A 27038-nucleotide genomic window follows, 5' to 3' on the forward strand; every position below is an offset into this window, starting at 1 on the left:
TCATTTCCGCCATCGCGGACTTTGCACTTCCGCCATGCCGTGGTGCTCGTGCCCGATGGGTCGGAATGGGCCGCACTTTGCTCCATCGTGCAATGGCGGAAACGCTATTTACGCTGTGGCGGTCCGGTCAGTCACTTTCCGCCAGGGTCGTAATGAGGGCCTATATGTGTTGTCAGGATTGTTTGCTGCATTTCTGTGAAGTACTAACATTTGCAAACACAATGGGTCTGTACTGTGTGAGTAAATGTTGTCAACAATTGGTGGTAATTGAAATAGAATATTCATTGCTACATTTGCATAGCAACTTACACCAACTATATTTGAGAATTTAAATGGTCCAGGTAGTTCTGTATCTAACTGCTTTTTTTGGAGTTTGTCTTCCTTCTTTAAAGAATTACCTGGTTTACTTTCTCTAATTGATTCTTTTTTGTTTGTGGTACTTGATGAAGTATTAGTTTCTTTTACTCTCTTTGGAGGATTTGCAGTGACGTCCTGTTGCATTTCTGTTTGATTTAGTTTTCTTTTACAACGTTTTAGTTTTTGTGGAACAGAATATGTGTTTAGATGGGGAGTGTATAGTGAGCGAAGTCTATTATATTCTAAAATGCAAGGAATATCAGCGTTTACTTTACTTGCATCAAAGTTGATTAGAAATAGACCGTCAAGTGTACGTAAGCGTGATAGTGCTACGTAGCTCATGCCTTCTTTAAAGACTGTGTTACCAATATCTATCATTGCTTTGTCTAGGGTAAGACCTTGGCCCTCATTATGACCCTGGCGGAAATCGAAAAACGATGGCGGAAATGCAATACCGCCATCGAATAGCGCTCGGTGCGACTATGACCCGTCACCGCAAAGTACGATGCCATTAGCGACACCGTAGTGAACGCCAACGCTAACTGCACCAAGTACGCGCGCGCGCGCGCCATGCCAAACCGTAAATACCACCATGGCGCAAGGGTACGCGAATTCCGACCCTAGCGGACATGTACCTAACGCCATCAAGCACGGCGGAAAGTACCATTCCGCCATGGTGAGAAGTACGGCATCGCGAATCAACCGTAAACGGCCCCACTGAGTGCCTGTACACCGCTCCCTGCCCACAAAGTACAACTCCCCGTAGGTGCAATGAAGTCACAATGCAACCAGTGAAATGTACAAGTCACCCATGCATGCCAACGAACAAAAGAATCACAAGAGGGGCCAATGGGAGCTGCAGGGCACAGATGGCACGAATACAGAAGCCATTCCAATGGACATGACCACAGTCCCCCACCAAGAAACGCACGCAAACACAGGCACCTGTGACCAGCAATATTCCGAAAATCACATCATTCCACCAGTCCACCTGGCTGACCGGCATCTGTTACACAAAACCTAATCCCCCGCCCCTGAGCATGACATCATTCAAACAGTCATATTGGCAGCCCTCATCCCTGACCTCACTGGGCTTCGTAGGCAAACGCGCCCAGCACAGTACCACGCAACTATACTCCGAAGCTGGAACCCAATGCAGATCTCCTCACAATACATCGCTCCCCAAATAGGAATATGCCACATCACTTGCAAAGAAGAACGCTACACGGCCCATATCAGAATAGAAATTTAATGCACAACAAAATCACCAAGCCCATACAGCCATTAGGCCATGAACTCCAAAACACATTTCACCATTGTGGGCTGCATCCGCAAGAAATGACCAGCTACTACTTGTGTGACGCCCTGTTCCATCATGGTACACAGAGCCACATTCACGTACGAAAAGGCAACATGGAAGCGCACAGAACCGCAGGGCCGTCCCAATGGGGAGGCACTAGTCCAGCTGAAAGGCCGAAATGTTGCTCCGAGCCACTAGTACTGCGTAAGGGCATGTGGCCCATTGGCGATCGTCCCATAAGATCGTAATGCTGCTCCACTGATTAACACGAAGCAGCAGGTGTCGGGAGTAAAAGCCATCTGCAGGAGTGGCATACAGATGGCAGTGGCAAAAGGGGAGGAGATACCTGTCAACCAAAAGAAAAGAAAAAGAACAGAATGGCCATCAGAACTACATTCGAACAACTCACTTCAATGATCACACTAAATCCACAGCCATATGCATGCTAGCCCACTCCAAAGGATCATCACCACCCCAAAACCACTTGCGACTCATAACTATCTATATCGAGGTGTAAACACCATCACAAACGAGTGTACCTGTGCATGCGTCTGTGAAAACAGAATCCATCTGATGGGATTGTTAACGTGCATGGACACAAGTGTCTGAAGGCGCGTCGAGACAGGGAGGGCTCAACAAGGCCAGATAGACGATGGTCCCACTATGGCAGCCCTGCATCACATAGCGCAGGGGAGGCGGACAGATTCCAAGAAGCCCTGTACATGGCAAACTCTGTATCAAATCATCTGCCCATGCATCCATTCATCATTCCCTCATCCCGGTATTAAAACGCCTGAATATTTACTCACATAACATTAGAAATATCCATTGAGTCTGTGCGTTATGCAGCCTGCAAAATCCACAGTGCCCCAGCCCGTAATTCCAGTGTTGTGAAGTAACATGTATTTGGGAACGTCCGGCCTCATCGCCCACGTCGCTATTGCGCATCCCAAACTATTCATATCAATCATTGCATCCTCGCCATGGCCCCTGTCTCAAGGACATTGAACAATAGAACGTTATATTTGCAGTCAGACCTGTGGGCATCTCCTCGCCGCTAGCTGATAACCGAAAGCGCCGCCCTTCGAATTCCTCATTTGCAACATCACGTCGAAAAGGCATCTGTGGCCGCTTGAAATCACAAATTAATCCATCTAGTGCGGCTGTGTGTGAAAATGGCAACTGCCTTCACTCACAAATGGGACGCCCCGCCCGTCGGTGCAACTCGGTACAGTGATGCATGAGGGCCCACCGTTACTCGAGTACTACGTTCCACTGACCCTTCACAAGTCTGTTCGCGACTGCAAAGATTGTATGTGAAACAATGGGACCATAGCCGAATGAACATATCAACCAATGTTACACGGCCATCGGGTACAAATACATGATTGCAATAGCAAGATGCCATTCCTCGAATTGCAGCGTTGTGTGCGGGACGTGCTCGGCCAAAGGGGAGAGCAGCTTGCACAGGTGGAATGAATCACCACAGGTGGAGGCCATACAGCCTGAAAACACATAAATTGCACACCCAGTCTCCTCCCACAACCACACCCACTCCGAAATGCTACCGGCAGGACTCGCGATGTTGGCCCTGGGGGACCTGATAGCACTGCAAGTACTCCAACTCCAAGAAGAAGACGAACACCAACTACAACCAGCCGCACGGAGGAGACGCAGGAGGAGGAGGAGGCCAAGGCAGGGCCAGCAAGGGCCGCCAGCACAGCCACTACCACCACGCAGGCAGCCCGCAATCCCACGCCTCCGAGCACATCCGTTCAACCTCACTGATGAGCAGATCCACACCCTCTACCGTTTGGACCGGGACAACATAGCCGCCATTGTGGACATGACACAGGCTGACCTTGTCAGCATGATAGATAGCCCAACCGCCATCCCACCCCTACTGAAGGTGGTGTCTGTACTCCACTTCCTGGCCACAGGCACCTACCAGCACACAGTCGGACAGTTGCATGGCATTTCTCAGCCACTGTTCTCACGGACACTATTGCAAGTGCTCGATGCCCTCCTGCAGCACGCAGACGACTACATCTCTCTACCACGCTCGGAGCAGGAAATTACCAACACAAAAGTGGGATTCCATGCACTTGGCGGCATACCGGGTTGCCTTGGTGCCATCGACTGCACCCATGTGGAATTGGTCGTCCCACATGCCATGGAGGGCCAGTACCGCAACCGAAAACAATTTAATTCTCTGAATGTACAAATGGTGTGTGACTCCAACAGGATCATTACACATTGTTGTGCCCGATTCCCTGGATCAACCCATGATTCTATGGTCTTGAGGAACTCTACAATACCACGCTACATGGAGCGACACGCAGGGAACATATCCTGGCTACTCGGTGAGTCTCATTTCATGCATGATGATGTGGGGTATGTGATTCGGCAATGACCTGGCAGGAAGGGGGGGGGGTGTGTGCGTACGTAGCAATGGCATTCCACATTATACGTTTATCGTCCACATACAGGTGATGCTGGATATCCACTGAAGAGATGGCTCCTCACACCAGTCCGGAACCCACGGGACCAGCATGAGGAGGACTACAACCATGCCCACTCACGTACCCGTGTAGTCATTGAACAGGCATTCGGCCTACTGAAGACTCGTTTCCGCTGCCTCAGCAGGTCTGGCGGGGCACTCCTGTACCGCCATGAGAGGGTTGCAAAGATGGTCATGGCATGTGTCATGCTCCACAACATGTGCGTACGTAGAAATGTGCCCATGCCCCCTGACGCAGAACTGCAAGCACCTGAAGATGGTCATGATGAGGGTGGGGATGTGGCAGCACCTCAAGGAGTCTGCGAGGCACAGGAGGGCCGTGACATTCGTCAACATCTCATTGATGCATGCTTCTAGCACTCACGCCTGGTGGCTGACACATGGACACGGTACTCGTGGCACTGTGTGTGTCTGGTACATGCACAATATGGACTGTACGCCTATGATGGCCTAGTACACAAAGATCATTGTCCACACATCTCATTGGTTGATCGTGCATTGTTTATGGCATATGTGATATCATGTTAAACACCCTATCGACCCGCCACCCAAGTGAGCCCAACACACCCCCTCCACCCTCCTACCTCCCCCCCGAACACCAGTGTCCAAAGATGCTCATTGTCAGTGGGCAGTCGCTATTGCAAGCCCCCTCTGCGGGTATCAGGGGCACCCCTGCCTGTGGAGCGCAGGTTCCTCCCAGATCTACGTTGGGGGCTGCCCTGGACGGAACTTGCAACGGATGATGTCTCTGCCTGCTCACGTCCATGCATGTCCCTAAGGGTTTGTGAGAGCTCAGTGAGCACACGGCGCACTGCGGCAAGTTCGGCACATACGTCTTTGGACGTCGCATGCAGTTCCCCCCTCAGGCTCTCAGTGCTTCTCTCCATTTGGACTCTCAGGCTCTCGGTGCTTCTCTCCATTTGGACTCTCAGGCTCTCGGTGCTTCTCTCCATTTGGACTCTCAGGCTCTCGGTGCTTCTCTCCATTTGGACTCTCAGGCTCTCGGTGCTACTCTCCATTTGTGCCCTTAGTGTCTCTGTACTTCTCTCCATTTCTGCCCTAAGTGTCTCAGTTGATGTTTCTATGTCTGCCTTAGTGCCCCCACATTCATCGGCATGGTCCTTGAGGAGCGTGGCCAGTTGCTGCTGTTGCACGATTAACTGGTCGAGGGACTGTTGCCTCTGCTGGGCCATGGCCATTTGCGGTGGTGTCACAGAGTGGCTGTTCGCCTCATGTTGCCCTGCCACAGGGCTTGTGGGGGATGGCCAGTCGTCGTCTTGTGGGTGCCCCTGCGTGGTATCCTCATGTTGTACGGGATGGGACAGACAGGGGGATTGGGACAGGTCATGGATGGATCTGACTTCGACATCCCCGTCTTCTGTGTCGGAGCATGCTGCCATCAATGGGGTGTCACCTATGGTGCTGCTGCCACCAGAGGCAGTGCCTTCTGTGGCATCCATTGGGGGGACCTGTGGTGCTGCTGTTGTGGGCATGCTGGCTGCTGGGGTGCCTGTTGATGTTCCCTCCTCTGTGCTGCCACCTGATTTGTGCTGCTGCCGTGTCTTGATGTGTGCAGCTGAGGTGGAGGGTCTTTGGCCGTTGGTCTTGGCCCTCTTTGCAGGTGTGCTGGTAGGGGTGTCCTGAAGCTCGTCGTTTGGATCGGACCCTGTGGTGGAGTAAAGGAGGGCGAGGGTTATTAATGGGTCTGTGGGAATTGGAATGGCATTGTATCACATGCATTGGGGTGGTACCTGAGGGTGATTTGGGTCGGGGCCTTGGAGGTGCTTTCATTTGTGTGTGGAGTGAGGGTGCAGTTGTTTGGCAGCCTGCAGTTAGGGTGTGCCTGCTGCACGTGTAGTGGGTGTTTTTGGGGTTTTTAATTATTTATGTATTTATTGTGAGTTTTAAAGTGCGCTATCAGGCCAATGTGTGTGGACGTTCTCCTGGACATGTGTTTCTGTTGCACTATGTGGACACATGGTACTTCACATGATTGGACATTGTGGATTTAGCTTTGTTTCATTTGGGCCACCTACCTGATTCTTCGGATGTCTGCACTCCTTTCTCCATCCCTCCGACTCCCTCTATGCTCTCCATTCCAATGGTGGAGGCACAGATTTCTTCCCAGGGGGTCAACTTGATGGGTGATTCCGATCCTCCCCCGGTGGCTGTGGCAATGTTGCGGTTGGCAGAAAGTATGCTACGGACGCGTATCCGCAGGTCGTCCCATCGCTTTCTGCATTGCTGTGGGTTGCGGGGTGCGGTCCCCACCGCACTTACCCGCTGTGCCACCAGAGCCCATATGGCCTTCTTGTTCGCAAGTGCCGTCCTGGTCATTTGCGTGGAGAAGACGGCGGCGGCATTCTCCTGGAGGGTCTCTGTTAGCACGGTGAGTTCCTCACGGGAGAAGTGGACCTGCCGCTTGCGGTCGCACGCTTTCTTCGCTACTTATCCCATTTTTCTTGGTTTCGCTAGGGTGGATGACGGGTTGGGGTGTGTCTCAGGGTAGTGTTTTTAGTGGTTGTGTGGATTTTGTGGTTTTATAGGTGTACGGCGGAATGTTTCCCGTTCCGGGCCCATGTTTTTACTTCCGTTTCCGTATATTTACGGTCACCGTACTTTCCGGTTGGCGCTCACTGCGGTGTCCGCTAAGATGGGTGGCGGTATTGCACCTAGGGCGCCGTACGGCGGCGGTGTGGGCCGTTTTGGGGTCATTTCCGCCATCGCGGACTTTGCACTTCCGCCATGCCGTGGTGCTCGTGCCCGATGGGTCGGAATGGGCCGCACTTTGCTCCGTCGTGCAATGGCGGAAACGCTATTTACGCTGTGGCGGTCCGGTCAGTCACTTTCCGCCAGGGTCGTAATGAGGGCCCTTGTGATTTATGAATCGTGACTGCGTATGCAAGAGTTAGAGAAAATTGTTCTCTGCGTACATACATATCTTTGAAGAGAAGGAATCTAGCTGTTGAGCGTCCTATCCGTTTTACTTCTGAAAGTTTGTCAAAGAGTATATTGACAAACTGAATTTTGTTGTCAAGTGGGTATGTTTGAAAGCCAACAACTGTACCCAGTGCTCCATTAACTAGTCCTTGGTCCACGTCAAGGTTACGTTTAAGCATTACTCTGCAATTTAAGGATAATTTTAACATCTTTCCTAAGCCTGCTGTGTTTGAGATTGATTTTTCTAAATTATTTAGTCTTGTTGTGGCTTGGTCACACATGGGTAGTGTCATACCATGTACATCTAGTTGTCTGTGGTGCTAATTTCCATTATTGGTTGCATTTCTTTACTTAGCATGATTTCATTGAATTTGAAACAGCTTGCAAGAGTTGGCATTAAGGCCATACAATTGACATTTTTTTAGGGCTAATTGTTCCATAACATCTGTAGCACATGCATTATCGCCATAAAGTGCATTAATGTGCCGGGTTTTCAATGTTGCTTCTGCTTCTTTAGAAAGTATACCAACTCTCAAACTTTTTAAAATGTTGGCATAAGTTAGATCTGCAGATTGGCGCATGTTTTCTGTTAATTCTCTGTATTGGAAATGTTGCCAAAGGTTGACATTTCCAATGCTGCCAACAGTTTTACAGCAGAGTTTGTGCCCTAAAGTTTTAAAAATAGGTTCACCTTTTACTGGTGTTAATTGAAGCAGATCTCCAAAAACAATAATGTGTTTTCCTGCAAAGAGCTCTTCATAGTCTGTTTTGAGCACTTCTTGTAATCTGAGGTGAATCAAAACTAACATCAGGTTGGAGACCATGCTCACTTCATCTATTAGTAGCATTTTCATTTGTTTCAATACTCTGCGTAATTCCATTTCAGCTTCTGCAGAAAGTTTGTAATAGTCTAATTTGTTTTGGTGTTCTACTGGTAATAGTAGTAATCGGTGTAATATAACACCACCTATGTTGTAGGCAGCTAAACCTGTGGGGGCAGTGACAACAGCTGACAGTTTGTTGTTTGTCAACTGTTGAAGGAACTTACTAATGATTTTGATTAGGAATGTTTTGCCAGAACCAGCTTCACCACTGACGTACAGTAGTATAGGTTTATAATTATGGCAGGAACATTCTTTATTTTCATGTTTTACACCATGTGCAATTTATTTTGTTACTTCTTGAAAAATGCTACTTTGCTCATTGTTTAGTTTTGATTGTAGTATAGTTAAGTTTTCCTTATCTTCATACTGACACATGGTGTTTTATACTTCTATCATAGCTAATTCTGCCTCATTTGTTATTAGTGGTTCTCCCAGTGGTTCTTGGCTTCCTGTTACAGAAGGTTGACTACTGTCAGGAGTATCCTTATCTAGTTGGGCTTGGAGTTCTTCTTCATGTTGCTGTTCATTGTGCAACATTGTTTTGTACTGTGTAAAGTTTACATCAGTTATAGTGCTTTCATTTGCTTTGAAAGCATCCTCATATGAGTCATAGTTATCTAGTAATTTTTCTTCTTTTCTCCATGGTTTGAAGAGTTGTAGCAGGGACATGTAATATACTTCTTTATGTTGAGGAGTCTTCAATGACAATTTGATATGATTAATTAAATTTGGTTTAGCGAGTTTAACTAAGCTGCCTTCACAGTCTGTCACTCTATATTTACCTTTTTTTTCATCAGGTTTCATATTATTTTTGTATGTGTAGTTTTGGGCTATTTGGTATAGATACATGTTTTCCAAAGTATTACTTCTGTTTGGGTAGTATGTGTCCAATAAATTGTTTTTTAAAATGTCTTGGCTGTTGGGATCATGTTTGGCTATTGTTTCTATATCTTCATATGATTTTAGAACTCTTTTTCTAGATTTAGCTGGACCAAGACTTAGCCGTACTATATTTTCAGATTTACCATACAATGAAGTACCAGTTAAACGATCAGCTGCTTCATAAGATCCACATTCTCTATGGGTGAGCATTTTTATGCCAAGCTGTATAATTTCTGAGATACTGTTTTATCTGATGACAGGTAATTCCAGAGGTCTTGGAGCTCTGTCTTTTCTGCTTTAGTTAAGTATGCTGTGACATATCATGCAACTGCAGTAGAATTGTCTGCATTGTACTGCACATCTATGTTTGCATTCCATAAGTGGGCAATGATTGCATTATAATCATTGATATATTTTTCTTCTTCTTTTCTTTTTATGTAATATGTATTTTTAGGTGACTTTCCTTTAACACTATGTCTAACTGAAGACATGAGGTTGTTTACTTGACCTGTATTTGAAACTGGTCTAGGGAAACCAAATCGGCATTTGGTGTAGTATTTGCCTTTGTTTTTGTATTTGCGACGACAATATTTTCCACATTTGTGTCTTTGAAATTATAAAATTTGTGCACGAAGATCACTATTTGTGGCTTCTGATGGAATTTCACAAGTGACATATTTTTCAATAAACTGTAAAACAGTGGCATCACTGTCTTGACCAAATTTAGGAGCATCTTTAATCCATAAAAGCATGTGGATATGTGGTGTTCCTCTGGCTTGGTATTCTTTTCTCCAAAAGAAGTGTTGCACTTCTCCAAGGGGAGGAACAGTTTTATTAGAAATAAAATGTAGCATAGCAATGAAGCGATGGTGAAAATATCTTGAAACATTAACAGGATCCAAAGAACAAAGTTCTCCAGGTGTTAGAATATCTATGTTTGTTTTGTTTTTATTTGATATGCGTAGGAAATCATGTAAATCTTCCCATGCATATTCTGCACAACTTAATGTAACAAACCAAGTGGGTGGGCCAAGGTTTCTGATCATACAACGTACATCTCCATGACGTCGAAACCAGTACTCTTTAGTACCACGCATATTTGCTAATAGATTTGTAATATTTGATTGTAAAACCTCATCCTTTTGTTGCACTTTCTCTAATAATTGTGTAGCTGTCATATTTTGAAAGTGTGATCCTGATTTTAATGTGTGCAACTCCGTAACATAAAGTTGCTAGTTCACTTTCAAAGAGTAGGTGCAATATGTATTCTACATTATGTCTAAATCTGGGATTTTCAGAATACATCCGTAATGAGCGGTATTCTGAAGCTGATATTTGAATAGGTCTATCATCATACCTTCCTCCTTTGCCAGTAGGAAAGAGTAGAGGAAAAGCACATGCTTCTATACTTTTTTCCCATATACTGATTGGCGATCCTTTTGTTTGACGCATTTGGTAAGTTTCCAGTACATCTTGTACGGTGTCATTACAGTGCAAAGGATGAATTGTATAATGGTCTAAAGTATTTGATATTGTAGCAGGATCTAGTAGCTCAAATTGACCAGCTTCTTGTGTTTCTTGAATTATTTCAGTTGTATCTTTCAAGTTTTCTTCAATATTAATTTCTTTGTAATATTCATTATTCTCTTTAAGATATTGGAAGGCTTGTCTAACTTTATATAAATCTACCAGCTGTTGCCATATTTTTTTGTCTTTTGTAGGTACTCCATTTACTAATATAATTAAAGATTGCTGCATTGGACGTTGCACTCCTAGAGTATGCACATTTTCTTTTAGATTTAATGGTAAATGAACTACTTTTCCACGAATGCCTTTTACCAATTCAGAGGGAGGTAATTTTGCTGTTTTTGGTTGAAGGCGTATTATTGCTTGAAATGGGTGTACTGTTTGAATTATGATGCTCTCATATAAATTAAGTTGTTGTAGAGGTTTTGGTACTGGGTATAATTCCAAATTATTTGTGATAGAACGTGAAGGAGTTTGGTTGTTGTCAAGTTTTGTAGTGCAATAACTGCAAAGTATTAAGGGCTCAGTTATTTCATATTTGTTTTCTGCTAGAAGGTAGAGAGCTAATTCAAACCATTTAGAATCTTCATTGTCTTCTATTTTGTATGATAGGTCCACAGTTTTTTTGTTACTTTTATAAAAAATTCTACGGCAACATACACATACATGGTTTGGTACTTCAGCTGATGTACTTTTAAATTTTAGTATTTCTTTTTTGTATGTGTTTAGCAAAATGTTGCCATGTGTAGAATTGTTGCTTAATTGGTTTAAAGCTATTTCATTCTGTAAATGGCTTTCACTTCCAAAATATTTTTTCTGGATATAGTGAATTTCTTCAAGTAGGTCTTTTGTTGTACCATGTAGAAGGATGTTATTTAACTTTGCTAGTGCTAAAGCGGGACTTTTAGCATAGTACAGTTTATAGACTAGATTTCTTATAGTTGAATGATGTGTTGATATCCTTTTGATATCATGGAAAGTGGTTTTACAAGTAGGTCCTGTAATGCAGGCCAATGAATGTCCTTGTAGTCCTGTGTACTTGCGCACTGGACAGGTATCTATATTTTGCAGTAATTTAATTTTGATTTTGTCTTTGCTTTTTACATATTTATTGAGGAATTGGTGTAAAAATTTGAAACATTGTTTGGGAATGTTACACATTGACGTGCATGGCCATTTGTACACTAGATGTTCTGATTCAGTTGAATGGAGGGGTAATTCTAAGTTTTCAGGGCATATTTTTGTAAGGAGTACTTCTTGTTCCATTATGGTATTATTCACTTTTTCATAACCTCGACCACTGCTATTTATGGCAATTGTATTCGTTTGCTTTTGTTTGTACGCTTCTTCTTTAAAATATGGTTCTGTGCTCGTAGTGTGATTCCATTCACCTCCGCAGATACTTAAGAAGTTCTTTCTGTTGACATTTCGCTTATTGAGAAGTCTTTTTTGTAATTTAGTTATTAGTTTTGTTAGTGGTTTCATTTTGTTCAACAGTAAAATAAATACATTTCTTTTGAGAAGAATTGCACTGTCCATCAATGCTTCTAAGATTAATTTCCTACGATAGGTTTTAAGCTTTGAACCTGATTTCTCTCCTGTTTTTATAAGATTTTGAAGGACTTTGTGACGGTATATTTTGGCTAAAATACTTTTCTTGGTATGCTTACTTTGCACTATATTAAAATTTGAAGAAGTAGTTTTATCTGTACTGATAGCTGATTTTCAGTTAATTGTTTTTTGGTTTGTTTTACATTTTGATAGAGGAAGCGAAGTTGTTGTACTTGAAACTTCTTGTGTTTCACTAAATGATTGTATTAGCTGTTTTGTTTCAACTTTTTTTCCAAATTCTGCTAGAGATGGATGCTTATGTTGGACACCTTTATTTTCATTTGCTCTAATTTTGCGTTGCTTTCTACGGAGTTGTCTTTTGGTAGGCATTCTTTAGGGTCTGTTGAAAAAAAATAAAGAAGATATGGGTTGGGGTGTTCTGGAATGTATGTGTGCTGTGTGTATGAGTGTTTGAGTAAGATGATAAAGATGTATGTAATGGTGTGTGATTGTGCATTGGGAACTAAAACTAGTAGGGATAGGTATTCTTGAATTTATGTGTTACTAAACTGGGTTTCAGATGACAAAAAAAAAGTAAGCTAGTGGTGTGGAAAAGTACAAATAGTAAATCTAATGTATACAATTAAAACAGTTGTTTGTTCTATAATATGAAAATTGTAGTGGTTCAGTTGGCTAATTTGTGTGTCCAAAAATAGAAATTTGTGGGCCATTCTGGTTGTAAATCGCTGTTTAAGACATGGAAATTTTTGGACAAAATGGTACAAAATCTCTATTTTAAGAAACCAAAATAGCTCGTATTAATGTTATAGTATATTTGATTAATAATATAAATATTATGGTGATATTTTACTTACTTTTTTTTTTTAATTAACAGGTAACTTCTTAGTTTTTCTTTCTTCTTCGAATTCGGCTGCTTCTTTTCAGGAAACTGGTCTTCACTGCAACTGTAAAAGCTTCAAATTAGTAACTTTGTTTGTATATAGCACTGTTTTTAATTTAGATATTGATTTTTTTAATTGAAATCCTCAGTGCCTTCTGTAAAACCATTAAACTAATTTATTTACATAAGATACATTGCATCAGTTCAGTACATATAACATGTTCTTAATGAACAAATTGTATTGAATGACTAACTGTAGCAAAAATAAAATATCTTTACTATGTCTTGTGAAATTTATAATATATTAGTGAATACCACTATTTCTGTAAGTAAACTGTTCTAGGTAATAGCGCCTCAATGTCATGTTTAATTTAAAGTAATTAAGTAAATAAATAAATAAAAACAAAAAATATGAAATTGTATAAGTATTTTTATAAAGATTTAAACATAGATTGTGTTTGCATGCAATTTTGTTTGAATATATGTAGTCTATATATTTCATTTAAAAAATGTTAGTTTAACATGATTTGAGTGTGTGTGTATAAAGAAAGTAAAAAGTATAAAGGTGTATAAGTGATAGTTGATTTTAGGAAATTGAAAAAAGTACAGTAAATTAATTTTACAGATTTTACAAGGTAAAAGTCTGTTTGAAAATGTGTTCATCTACCATAGCTCTCAACTCACACGCTTTTGGCGGGTGTCACAAGCCTTGTAAAGGGCAGACTCACCCGCCAAGCCTCCTGCACGGCCATTCATTCCAATGGGCGTCTCACCCGCCAAAAACAAAATCGGGTGATTTCACCCGCCTGTAAAACAAAAATGGTTGAGAGCTATGTCATCTACTATACAGAAAATATGCATACCTGAAGTTTGTGTTCATGCATATGGATATGCATGGAGCTGCAAGTAGAAATCTTGAAGACTTGTACAGTATTTCTGTTAGATGCTGCTTGCCAATGATATGACACTTGTACTCAGAGAGATTCAGAGTACATTTGCAGTGCTGATCTATGATGATGCAGTTAGATGTAGAGGTCTTGAATGTGATTGGTGCATGGTCATGTGATTTTTGAGGTACATCCAATGAGGGAATGGCAGAGAGAGTGTAGTGGAAATGGTAGAAGGGCTGTTCATGTTACGATATGTCCGCGGACATGGCGGTAGTTCCCGGACATCGGGAGTTACATCCGGGGATTTTTGGGTTCAGAAGTCATGCAAATGAGAATAAGCACTGAAAGGGATTGGTCAGGAAAGTTTGTGGGTGTGTTGTGCCAGGAGAGATTTTCTCAGATACTCTTTTTGCTGAGAGAACAAAAGATAGCTATGGCTGTGTGTTTCAGAAAACAGATTGTTTGGATTTTAGGAGATTCGTGGATACATTGGTTGAAGGTGCATGCAGAAAGCTGTGGAGTAGCTGTAGATCTTGGATTCCCACATGTGGAAGTACACTGGCATGGAGTACGTCGAATGAAGTGGTTGGACTTGCTACCCCTCTGTGCTACTTTGGAGACAGAGCAACATCCAGACATAATTGTAATTCATTGTGGAGGGAACAGTTTAGGACATGTGACTGGAATTTTTTTGCAATTTGCTATGAAAGAAGGACTGAGGAAGGTTATGGACATGTTTCCTAATTCTCAAGTGATATTTTCACGGATTGCGCAGAGAGAAATGTGGCTTCGTTCTTCTTCATTTGGTCCACAAATAAGCAAGGCGCAATGTTAATAAGGCTGTTTGTGGCTTTCTAAGAGATTTTGGCATGTCTTCTTTTCACAATGAAAATATTATGTTTTGTAGTACATACATTTTTCGCAGAGATGGAGTCCATCTTACTTATGCTGGCAATCAGATTTTTCTGAGAAATGTACAAAATGCATTGCGACCTTTTTTGGAATTACAACAACGATTTTGAAGTAGATGTTAAGCATTTACAATTTTTGACTTACAAACACCACCCAAAGGCTCTTTTCAGAGCCACCACTTCTTTCCAGAGAAAATTACAATGTTTGTGATGGAGTAGCAACCCAATTTTTTTAATGTTCGCGAACTGTCCGCGGACTTCTAAAAAATACAAAGAGCCATGCTTCATTTATTTTCGCTTCTATTTTTTAACTGGGAAAGGCGGCTCTGAAAAGAGCCTTATTTTTTTTTGATTTTTGTAATTTTGTATTATTTTGGTTTTTCAGACAGGACACACTAGGAGAGGAGGGTAAAGGAGGGTAAAGGGGGGGACACCAACCACAGGGATAAGAAAGGGCGAGCTGAGAGAGGAAGATGTAGAGTGGATTTTATTTGGGTAGTGAGCAGGTCTTCTCGTGCTCTGAGACGATAGTCTCAAAAGCACTCCGAAGTCGCTCCCCCCTGCAGAGTACTGTGTCACAGTACATACATACAACTGTGACCCTCGAAAGAGTACTGTGTCACAGTACATACATACAACTGTGACCCTCGAAAGGTAAGGGTTATCAGCATTCTGTATGGCCTGTGAGGCAGCTTGAGAAAGACGCTGTCCCACAGAGGTGGTCCTTGTGGTGACAGGATCAGAAACAGAGGATCAAGTAGAGGAAATCAACCTGCTACGTTCTTCGCAAGGTACAACCCTGCGAATAGCCCCAGAGTGAAATGACCTCAGGTCTCGCTTCATAGTAGTGGTCCCAAAGCTGTAGTTACCGTGCTTCCCGCGACTGAGTATCATTTTGCACTCATTGCAGGTAACATGATTCGCACAAGCCTTAGGACCATTCCCATGAATGGTAAATAGCCGCCACACCCAAGACTCACGCCTAGTGCGGGTAGTAGGGATTTCCTCTACCTCATTCTCATCCTCTTCTTCCTCCTCTGCATCCTCAGTCCTGTTCCCCTCTTCAGGCCCTTGGGGAGGTGGTGGTGGTGGAGGGGGTGGTGGTGGTGCTGAAGCAGGTGCAGCACTAAGTGGCAGTTCAGCAGCCAAGGATGCCATGTCGATGATGGTGTAGTCTGCAGGTGGCAGCAAAAATCACTGTGTTCTGAAGAATAGCCAGAAACACAATGGGAATAAGCTCTTGGGCGTGGTCTTTTATAGGGGTGCTTGTGCGCGGTCCGCGGACATGCGCACTGTGCGCGGACAGATCGAACACAAAAAAAGGATCGGAAAGTTTCAAAAGGTATATAGAAACTTAAGATTGCTATGTGGGACTTGTGGCATGGTGAGATTTTATTGAAAAATATTATGAATTAACTGAAAATGTACTTTTAAATTGTTTGGGGACACGAACAGTGTCCGCATTTCAGGACACACGATGAGCGTGGGCGCGGTCATATGATCTGTTTGCGAACTAGTCTGCGAAGGAAGCGCCTGTCCGCAGGACACCAAGTGCACAGAGATTGGTTAGCGCATGCGCATTGATGTCCTACGGACACTGTTCGGGTTCTGAAGTAATTAAAAGTGCGTCACACGTGAAACGAACATTTCAGGACACCGCGTGTGTTCTTAGGACAGTTTTAAGTTGATAGCAAACATTACGGACAGATATAGTGTTCTTTAGAACACTTTAATTTTTGTTTCTTTACGAACATTTCTGGACACTACGAGTGTTCTTAGAACATTTTGAACTTGCATGAGAACATTACGGACAGATGTAGTGTCCACAGGACAGTTACATTTTCGTTTCTTTACGAACATTTCCGAACAACCGCGGTGTCCGTGGACACCTAAATTGGTTTTATCACAAGGAAATGAAAGTAATTACAACACAATATAAGAAAAGTAACTTTATTTCATATATATATACAATTATGACTGGGAAGGTGGGGCAGAAACGGAAACAAAAACAGGAGAATTAGGGATTTCTAGATAACTGGGATCAGGTGAAGAGGGGAAGGAAATCTCATCGAAAATGCTTTGGTCCATAGACAGGGTTTGGGGTTAACTGCGTGGGATAGGGTGAGGGGGGACAAGTGCAGGTTGGACAATGGTGTGCTGTTGGGGGTTTCACATAATTTTCCACAAAGTTTTTCAAATCCATAAAATTTTGCATAAGGTCGTCCATTTTTTGATTAATCTGCTGTAGAGTGATATCCTCTGATTGTTGTTGTGAGATGCTCGGAATTTTTGTATGGTCTGTAATTAAAAAAAAATGTATATGTTAAATGTATACAAAATAATATTTATTAATTGGTTTATATAGTAAAATGTGTACCATTAGGTGGACTATTTTCTAACATTTCCTCTCGTGGGAAATGCTCCTCTAGCCAGTCGAGAGTACTACACATTTCTGTGAGAAAACAAAAAAGTAATATGTTTTTTTTTCTAATATAGAAAGTTTATAAATATATGAGTAAAAAGAAGTGCACTTACTATGTCTGGTTAGATATGTAATCAGTAGTGTATACGTCTGGTCTTGCTGTTGGTTGTGGAGCGTCTGTGAGGTAAATATGGTGGAAGCCACTTTATCTTCTTTTGATATATTCCATTTTAAAACATATTGTATTTACATGAATGGTTAGTGTGTTACATATATGGGTAACATTTTTTAAGTATTACTACATATACTTTGTATGTGTGCTGCTTTGTGAATTTGTTAAATGTTCCTATGTTATGATATAACTATTACACATACCTCCCCAGAGTTTTTAGGTGGTGGTACTGTTGTCCAAACATGTTTGCGGACAGTCAAATTCAGTAGAAAGGGTTCAGTATGTTCCATATTATATGTACATAAAGTCAAAGTTATTATTGTTAAGTTGTGCTACTAAAAAACTATGAAATTCAGTGAAAAAACTTTGTTAAAGGGACGTTATGGTTAAGTTGCGCTAATAAAAACCTATGAAATTCAGTAAAAAAACTTTGTTAAAGGGACGTTATGGTTAAGTTGCGCTACTAAAAACCTATGAAATTCAGTAAAAAAAACTTTGTTAAAGGGACGTTATGGTTAAGTTGCGCTACTAAAAACCTATGAAATTCAGTGAAAAAACTTTGTTAAAGGGACGTTATGGTTCAAAGTAAAACCGAAAAACCCCTGAAATTCGGCAGTTATGGTAAGATAAGCAACCATAACTCGCGCCGCCACCGTGCACTGCTAACACTAACACCCAGGACATCAAAGATGACATCACAAATGTCATTTATGACATCACTGATGACATCACATGGCTGGCTCTCCCTTTTTTTCCTTTCCTGACATATCTAGGCCACATGATTTTCTTCAGTAACAGTCAGGAACTAAAAATTGTAAATTACTATATTCGTAGACTTATCTTTCAAGTATGTTCTTAGAATAATTCCCTTATGGTCCAGTCATATCATATGAAACATATAAATAGGAGAAGTCACAACCTTGAAAGACAGCAATCCTTTTTGTGCATTAAAATTATCAGTAGATTTATCAGCACTTTCTGTTACTTTTGATGTTTTTTTATTACTGTACTTTCCCTGTATATGCTCATATTTTTATATGTTGTACTCACACTATTTTCCTTAGGGTCCAGACACATCATGTGATATATATAGATAGGTAAGTAACAGCTTTGAAACAGAGCAATCATTTCTCTCCATAAAGGTAATCAGTTAGGTTATGAACACTTTCTGCTACTAATGCTGTTTCTTTTTCCTACTTCAATTCCCTTGTATATATTCATATTTGTATGTGGTGTTGTCTCTTTGAGATTTGTGTACAATAATGCAATTATGTAGTAAGTGGGTTTTATTACCTACTTATCACAAGTTTCACTGTACGCAAAACTCTAATATGAAAACAGTTATCATTTCGATATTCAACATGGCAAGCTTATGAATATTGCACCTCCATTATGTATGCTGCACACAATGCCTATGTTTCTACATGAGTACCTTAGTATACTGGATTGAAGTTAATAATAGAATGCTATTTATATCAATGCATAGCTTAATGCGCTGATTAGCACTTGATATTTATTCCAATAATCTTTGACACTTTTTTTATTAACATTACACTAAGAATGCCTTGTACAGACTTTTCATGAAAGGTAAATGCACATGTGATGTCATCAGTGATGTCATCAATGACATTTGTGATGTCATCTTTGATGTCCTGGGTGTTAGTGTTAGCAGTGCACGGTGGCGTCGCGAGTTATGGTTGCTTATCTTACCATAACTGCCGAGTTTCAGGGGTTTTTCGGTTTTACTTTGAACCATAACTTCCCTTTAACAAAGTTTTTTCACTGAATTTCATAGGTTTTTTTATCTGTCTTGTGTTTTTATTTTACATAAACAACCATGAACATGAACAATCCAATAAACATACAGCCAATCAATAAATAAGCAACGTATCACAACCAATTTAAAAATAATCATCAGCGTACTAAAAATAGAACCGGTAGAAGAAGAAGAGAGAGAAAAAAGGAAAGGAAAGAGATAGGAAAAAAGAGAGCCAATGTAGGAGAGAAGGACCAAGAAATTAAATTACATGAACCATACAATAATTCAATTATAAAACAACCAATGGACATCCTATAAATGACATACACACAGCAGTGCACAAGGATGTACATACATAGTCCCAGATCAAAGTTCAGTTTTTACCCATAGGTGTCAAGAAAACAGCCCCAGATGTCCCAAAACTTGTCAATGTCATCAGAAAGTTTGTAAATAGCTCTTTCATATGTCGAAATTGTAAGAAGCTCCTCCACCCAATCATCAATGTTGAAAGAATTACTCGATTTCCAGGACCTCAAAATGAATTTTTTAGCGACCATACATGCACGTAGCAGCCAAACCTTCTTACCAAAGTCAACTTCCTCCAGAAGAGAATCATCGCCTAAAATCAACAATGAGGCATTCATGGGGATTGCAATGTTTAAGACCAAACTTAATCTCTCACATACCTTTTCCCAGAACTGCATCGTTTTAGGACAGGACCAAATCAAATGACTCAGAGTTCCTCTAGAACACTTACATTTCCAGCAAAGATTATTGTCCAAAAGTTGTCTCCTGAATAGTTTCTCCGGCGTCCAATAGGCCCTAAACAACAACTTCGTTTGAGAAGCTCTGAGGGACCAGTCCAAACTCACCAGTCGAGTGTTTCCACAGCACCTTCGCCAACACCTGAAGTTCACATCTTCCCCAAGGTCCTCCGCCCACAGAGCAGGTAATCTCGGATCACCTTTCCGAGTAGCTTTTATGATACTACACATAGTAGAAGCAGGGTGAGATGCACCGAGGCATACAGTTATAGCTGCCCAGGCTGGACTCTGAGCAGTTAAATGTGGCTCCTCAATGCAAGCCGAAATAATAATCTTCAACTTTCGATATTCAGCAAATGAGCATTCCGTCATATCATACCTCTGGCCAAGTTGAGCGAACGATAACCAGTTTTCCCCATCAAACAAATCTCCAATGTATTTGATACCCGCCACAAACCATTCCATCCAAAACAGAGTTTTGCCCTGATACATCAAGGCTGGATTATTCCATAAGGAAGCATCTGGATGCAAATATGGATCTGCACCCAAACGGGTTGAGAGTTCACACCAGCAGTCTTGTAAGAACGAAGTAAGGGCACTGATTTTTCTTGATTTGTTCCTTCGAGTGGTTAGCAGAGCTCTCGGGTCTAATTGGGAAACAGCACTGCATTCCCAAGATAAGAGGTCAAAATGCTCAGATTGTACATCTCCAGAGTCAACAACTTTGCATAAATGTCGAGTGGAAAAAGATAAGTGGTAGTCTGAGAAATTAGGCAAATTCATTCCCCCCAATTTCAATGGGAGTTGAAGTTTCCAGATTGCAAGTCTTGGAGGCTTCCCATTCCAAATGAACTTCTGCATAATCCCATTAATCTCCTTAAAGAAAGTTCCTGGAACCCTAATGGGGAGCATGCTCAGGAAGTAATTTATCCGAGGAGTCAGATTCATTTTCAAACAGTTGATTCTGCCCCATGTCGACAACTTCAAGAGACTCCACCTCATCAAATCTGATTTTAGCGTCGGAGGAATCTGAGCAAAGTTAATGGCAGGTAACTTCACAATATCTGCTCCAATCCATATGCCAAGATATTTCAACTTTTCAGCACACCACTTAAATTGAAATTGAACACATGTATGTCGTTGACACAACCCATTGATTGGAAGGATCTCAGATTTACTCCAGTTAATCTTATATCCCGACATCACGGAAAAAGATTGAATGTCTTGCATCAAATAAGAAATACCAACAGCCGGGTCTTGAAGGGCAATCAACAAATCATCAGCATATAACCAAACCAAATTATTCCGACCATTTCCAATTACCGGCTGAAGGCGTACATCCGCCCTTAAACTCACCGCTAGAGGTTCTATAGATATAATAAAAAGGAGCGGTGAAAGAGGGCAACCCTGCCTTGTTCCACGATGAAGTTCAAACGGTTCAGAAATAAGGCCATTCGTCAGCACACTCGCAGAAGGGTTGGTATATAACAACTTAACCCACCGCTGGAAATCTTGCCCAAATTTCATTTTCCCTAAGCATGCAAATAAAAAGTTCCATTCAACACGATCAAATGCCTTTTCAGCATCCAGGGAAATGATCGCACTGGCAAATGGTTGATTATGCCCTTTCTCAATGGTCAAGAGTAGGCGTCTCATATTGTCCGCCACTGCCCTGCCAGAGACAAAACCCACTTGGTTCTCATGTATCAGAGTAGAAATCACCCTATTCAACCGAACAGCCAGGATTTTGGCCAATATTTTGCAGTCACAGTTTATCAGACTGATCGGCCGATAATTCTCACATCTGGTAGCAGATCTGTCCTTCTTCCTCATCACTGTAATCAACGCATGTCTCATTGCAGTTTCAATGAAGCCGAATGGGTACTTGGAAAAGTGGAAAGGGTGGCGGCCATGATGGAATAGAAAGGCATGTGAAAAATAAAGCACAAAGGTAGAGGGGTGGAGACCGATGTCGTGGGTGGTAGTCTTAGCAGTGCACAGTGGTGGCGCGAGTTATGGTTGCTTAGCTTACCATAACTGGCGAATTTCAGGTTTTTTTTGGTTTTAGTGAATATATATATATGTATATATATCAATGAAAAAACTTTGTTAAAGGGACGTTAGGGTTAAGTTGCACTAATAAAAACCTATGAAATTCAATGAAAAAACTTTGTTAAGGGGACGTTATGGTTAAGTTGCACTAATAAAAACCTTTGAAATTCACTGAAAAATCTTTGTTAAAGGGATATTATGGTTATGTTGGACTAATAAAAACCTATGAAATTCAAAGAAAAAAACTTTGTTTAAGGGACGTTATGGTTTCAAGTAAAATCGAAAAACCCCAGAAATTCACCAGTTATGGTAAGCTAAACAACCATAACTCGCGCCACCACCATGCACTGCTAAGACTAACACCCAGGACATCAAAGATGACATCACAAATGTGGACCAAACCTCACCAAACTGTGAAAACATTTCAGTTGAGGCACTGTTAAGGCGAACCAATCTGATGCAATAACACCCTTGAAATTCAGTGACATTTTTTTTATTTGAAGTGACTTTAGAGGCCCATTTAATACCACAAACCCCTGGAATTCAGCAGGTGTTGAAAGCTATGCCACCTTAACTAGTAGGCCCCTATTGCACAGCCCCTAAGCACACTGATGTTATCATAAATGATCGAGCATGGACAATAAGAGTCAATTAGTCATCACAGTACTCTCACAGTATTTTACAATGTGGTGAAATTCTTATGATTCAGACGCTTTACACTTTCTTGCATTCAAAAAAGCCAACTTAGGTCCGGCTTCATGTGCCTTGTATTTGAGGCTTAGCCTTCCTCAGGGCTTGTATTGTGTCAGTTAAAGAGTTATGTTCAGTACTGGAGGGTATTCCACAAAGTAAAAGCCAATAGGTCAGTATCCTACCATTATACCATCATGCTACAAAACATTTTGTACATAGGCGCATCATAAAATCTTTGCAAAGATATTCATTTTGGATAACATATAGTGATCGTACGTGTCCATTCAAAAGTGTACAACACAATAATGATGCCACCCACATGTTCACCGCCTACTCAAAATAATTCTATGAAGGGACAACTGGTATGCTTTTAATTGTCCTTAGGGCCCTCAGTATGAAGTTATAAATTGTGCACTGTAGATTCCTAGGGACACATAAAACATAAGTTCTATGTTTGTATACAAAGGGCAAAAACGAATTTACAAGAAATTAGTGGACGCCTGCTGGAGGTCGGAAAGCTTTTTTGCTTACCTATGAGTGTGTCAATATAGCCAGTGCCAATTTCAAGGATTTTGTTATGGTATACCTCCAACCATCTGTAATGTTGCCTTTTCTTCTGATAACATAACTGATGACAACGTTTGTTATCAATATTTGCTCTTCAGCTAAGCAACATTGGTTTTATCAAATATTTCATCTCTGTGTTCACTAGGTAAGAATGGATTCCTCATTCACTAGGTAATAATGGATTACTCATAGTGTGCTGTGATGAGTAAGAGTGAGATGGAGTTAGTGGGGGACTGTGAAAAGGAAGACTGAAGTGGAGTAGTTGGGGTGAGGTAGTGGGGATTTTGATGAGGAAGAGTGACGTTGTGATACTGGGGGACTTTGAAGAGGAAGATTGAGTTGGTGGTATTGGGGCAATGTGAAGAGGAAAAGTGAGGTAATGGTAGTGGGACACTTTGAAGAGCAAGTGTGAGTTGGTGGCAAAGGGGTTCTGTGACAAGTAAAAGTGGCAAGGTGGGAGTGGGGTACTGTAACAAGGAAGAGTAAGGTGGTGGTAGTGGGGCACTGATGAGGAAGAGTGATGTGGTGGTAGTAGGGGACTGTGACAAAGACGAGTGGTGTGGTAGTAGTGGCTACAGTGATGAGGAACAGTGACATATTGGTAGTGGGGGGTCTATGATGAGAAAGAGCTAGGTGGTGGTAGTGGGAGACTGTGACAACCAATAGAGTTATTGGTAGTGGGGTACTATGACGAGGAATGGCGAGATGAAGGTAGTGGGGAACTGTTCCAAGGAAGAGTGGCATGGTCGTTGTGGGGTACTGTGATGAGGAAGAGTGACTTGGTGGTAGTGAGAGGCTGTGAAGAGAAAGAATGAGTTGGTGGTATTGGGGCACTGTGACCTGGAAGAGTGGTGTGGGGGTAGTCGGTCACTGTGATGAAAAAGAGTGGGTTGGCTGTAGTGCAGTACTGAGATGAGGAAGAGTGAGATGGTGGCAGTGGGGTACTGTGATGAGGAATAGTGGTGTGGTGGTAGTGGGGTACTGTGATAAGGAACAGTGTCATAGTAGAAGTGGGGGACCGTTATGAAGAAGAGTGACATGGTGGTAGTGAGAGGCTGTGAAGAGGAAGAATGAGTTGGTGGTATTGGGGGACTGTGACTTGGAAGAGTAACGTGATGGTAGTGGGGGACTGTGACAAGGAATAGGGAGTTGGTGGTAGTGGGCTACTGCAACAAGAAAGAGTTAGATGATGGTAAAATGGGGGACTGTGCCAAGGAAGAGTGGCATTGTGGTAGTGGGTACTGTGATAAGGAAGAGTGACGTTGTGATAGTGGGGACTTTGAAGAGGAAGAGTGAGTTGGTGGTAGTGGGGCACTGTGATGAGGAAAAGTGAGGTAATGGTAGTGGGATACTTTAAAGAGCAAGAATGAGATGGTGGAAGGGGGGTTCTGTGACAAGTAAAAGTGGCATGGTGGAGTGGGGTACTGTAACAAGGAAGAGTGATGTGGTGGTAGTAGGGGACTGTGACGATGAAGGTAGTAGGGGACTGTGACAATGAAATGTGGTGTGGTAGTAGTGGGGTACAGTGATGAGGAACAGTGACATAGTGGTAGTGGGGTCTATGATGAGGAAGAGTGACTTGGTGGTAGTGAGAGGCTGTGAAGAGGAAGAATGAGTCGGTGGTATTGGGGCACTGTGACCTGGAAGAGTGGTGTGGGGGTAGTCAGTCACTGTGATGAGAAAGCTTGAGTTGGTCGTAGTGCGGTACTGTGATGAGGAAGAGTGGTGTGGTTGTAGTGGGGTACTGTGATAAGGAAAAGTGACATTGTAGAAGTGGGGGACAGTTATGAAGAAGAGTGACATGGTGGTAGTGAGAGGCTTTGAAGAGGAAGAATGAGTTGGGGATATTGGGGGACTGTGACTTGGAAGAGTGACGTGATCGTAGTGGGGGACTGTGACAAGGAATAGGGAGTTGGTGGTAGTGGGCTACTGCAACAAGAGTTAGATGATGGTAAAATGGGGGACTGTGCCAAGGAAGAGTGACATTGTGGTAGTGGGTACTGTGACAAGGAAGAGTGACGTGGTGATAGTGGGGTACTGTGATGAGTAAGAATGATGTGGTGGTAGTGGGTTACTGTGACAAGGAAGAGTGATGTGGTGGAGGTGGGAGGCTGTGATGAAGAAGAGTGAGTTGGTGGTAGTGGGGTATGGTGATAAGGAAGTGTGACGTGCTAGTAGTAAGGTTCTGTGATGAGGAAGCATGATGTGGTGTTAGTGGGGGCTGAGAAGTGGGAGAGTGAGTTGCCGGTAGTGCAGTACTGTGACGGGGAAGAATTATACGTTGGTATTGGGGGACCGTGATGAGGAAGAGTGATGTGGTGGTAGTGGAGTACTATGATGAGGAAAAGTGATGTGGTGGTAGTGGGGTACTATGATGAGGAAGAGTGATGTGGTAGTAGTGGGGTACTATGATGAGGAAGAGTGATGTGGTAGTAGTGGGGTACTGAGATGAGGAAGAGTGATGTGGTGGTAGTGGAGGACTGTGATTAGGAAGAATGTTGTGGTGATGGTGGTGCACTGTAACAAGAAAGAGTGAGTTGGTGGTAGTGGGTACTTTGGTGAGGAGGTGTGATTGGGTGGTAGTGGGGTAATGTGATGAAAACGAGTAGCGGGGGACTGACGGGGAAGAGTGACGTGGTGGTAATGGGATACTGTGATGAAGAAAAGTGACGTGGTGTGTGAAGGCATCATGAGTCAGACACAGACAACAGGTTCAAGTTTCTTTAACAAAGTTTTATTAACTCAAAAAGGTAGGGTGAAGTAAGGCCTAGCTTGCCCTATTCTAAGGTGGGATTTCCCTACCTAATGAAAACTAAGGATAGTGTGCGTCAGGAAGTCCAAAGTAAAACATCTGTCTGTGTCCAAAACCTATACTTAACCTCACAACTACCTGCATACAATGTGTATGGATGTCAGCATAAAAAAGAAATAGTGTTCAAAGTGAAGTTCAGAGCTTCTTCTAGCTCTCGGCTTGTAATGAGCTTCCCCAAGTTCAGAATAGTTCATAAAGCACTAGGGATTACCTTCCCCAAGAGTTCACTCTTCCAGCTTTTCAACAAAACCACACATGGAGTTTCCTTCCCCAAGAATTCAAATCTTCCTGTTTTCAAAACAACACTTTGCTTCAAAATCACCAACAATATAATTGCGCAACACAAATTTCTTTATAGGTGTTTTCAGTGGCTTTTCCATTCAGTGTGTACCCAGTCCAGGCGCTGTTGCTGGACCACACGGTCCATCCATTACAGGCCATGCAATCGATACCATTTCTTGACTGCTTTTCCATTAACACCAGTCCACTGCTTCTCCTTAGCTCTTCTCCTTAACAGTGATGCTTTCTTCATTCACATGTGTCACATTCTCCTGACACTGTTTCGTGGCTTGTCTGGCCACCATGCACTTGTTACACTTTGTTATGTGCTCTTGGCTCTTGTCAATGCTTGTTTCCTTATAACACACAGTTCCTTGAACTCTCTTGGCTTTGGCTAACACTGGTTTTCTCATATCATATAACTCTTTGCGCTCTCTTGGCTTTGCTAGCACTTGTTTTTCAGTTAATACAGTTTGTTGTATTTTTGGTCATTGCCAATACTTGGTTTCTCATAATACAGTTCACAAACCTCCTTTTCCTAAGACTCACACTCTTTCCTTCACTCCTCTCAAGTTTTAAGAGTGTTCACAACTTGTTTTCATTTAGTTCGGTATTCAAAATGCCTTATATCTGCTTTCCTTTATATACAAATGCAGGTTTCCATTTATATCAATGTCCATGACTTTATTTCTATGTTTGCCGGCCAGCCCAGTGTTCCCCCTTCTGGTTGCACCCACTGGTCGGACTTACGGCTGCTTGCGAGTTCCTCCACAGGCACAGGTTATTGTCTTCCCGCGCGGTATCTTGTGTCTTCTCCCTGCGGTTTTCTGTGGCTCGCGCTCACCCAGCAGTGC

This window comes from Ambystoma mexicanum, chromosome 2q (assembly GCF_040938575.1).
Source record: "Ambystoma mexicanum isolate Mex_15411 chromosome 2q, UKY_AmexF1_1, whole genome shotgun sequence".
Lineage (NCBI taxonomy): Eukaryota > Metazoa > Chordata > Amphibia > Caudata > Ambystomatidae > Ambystoma > Ambystoma mexicanum.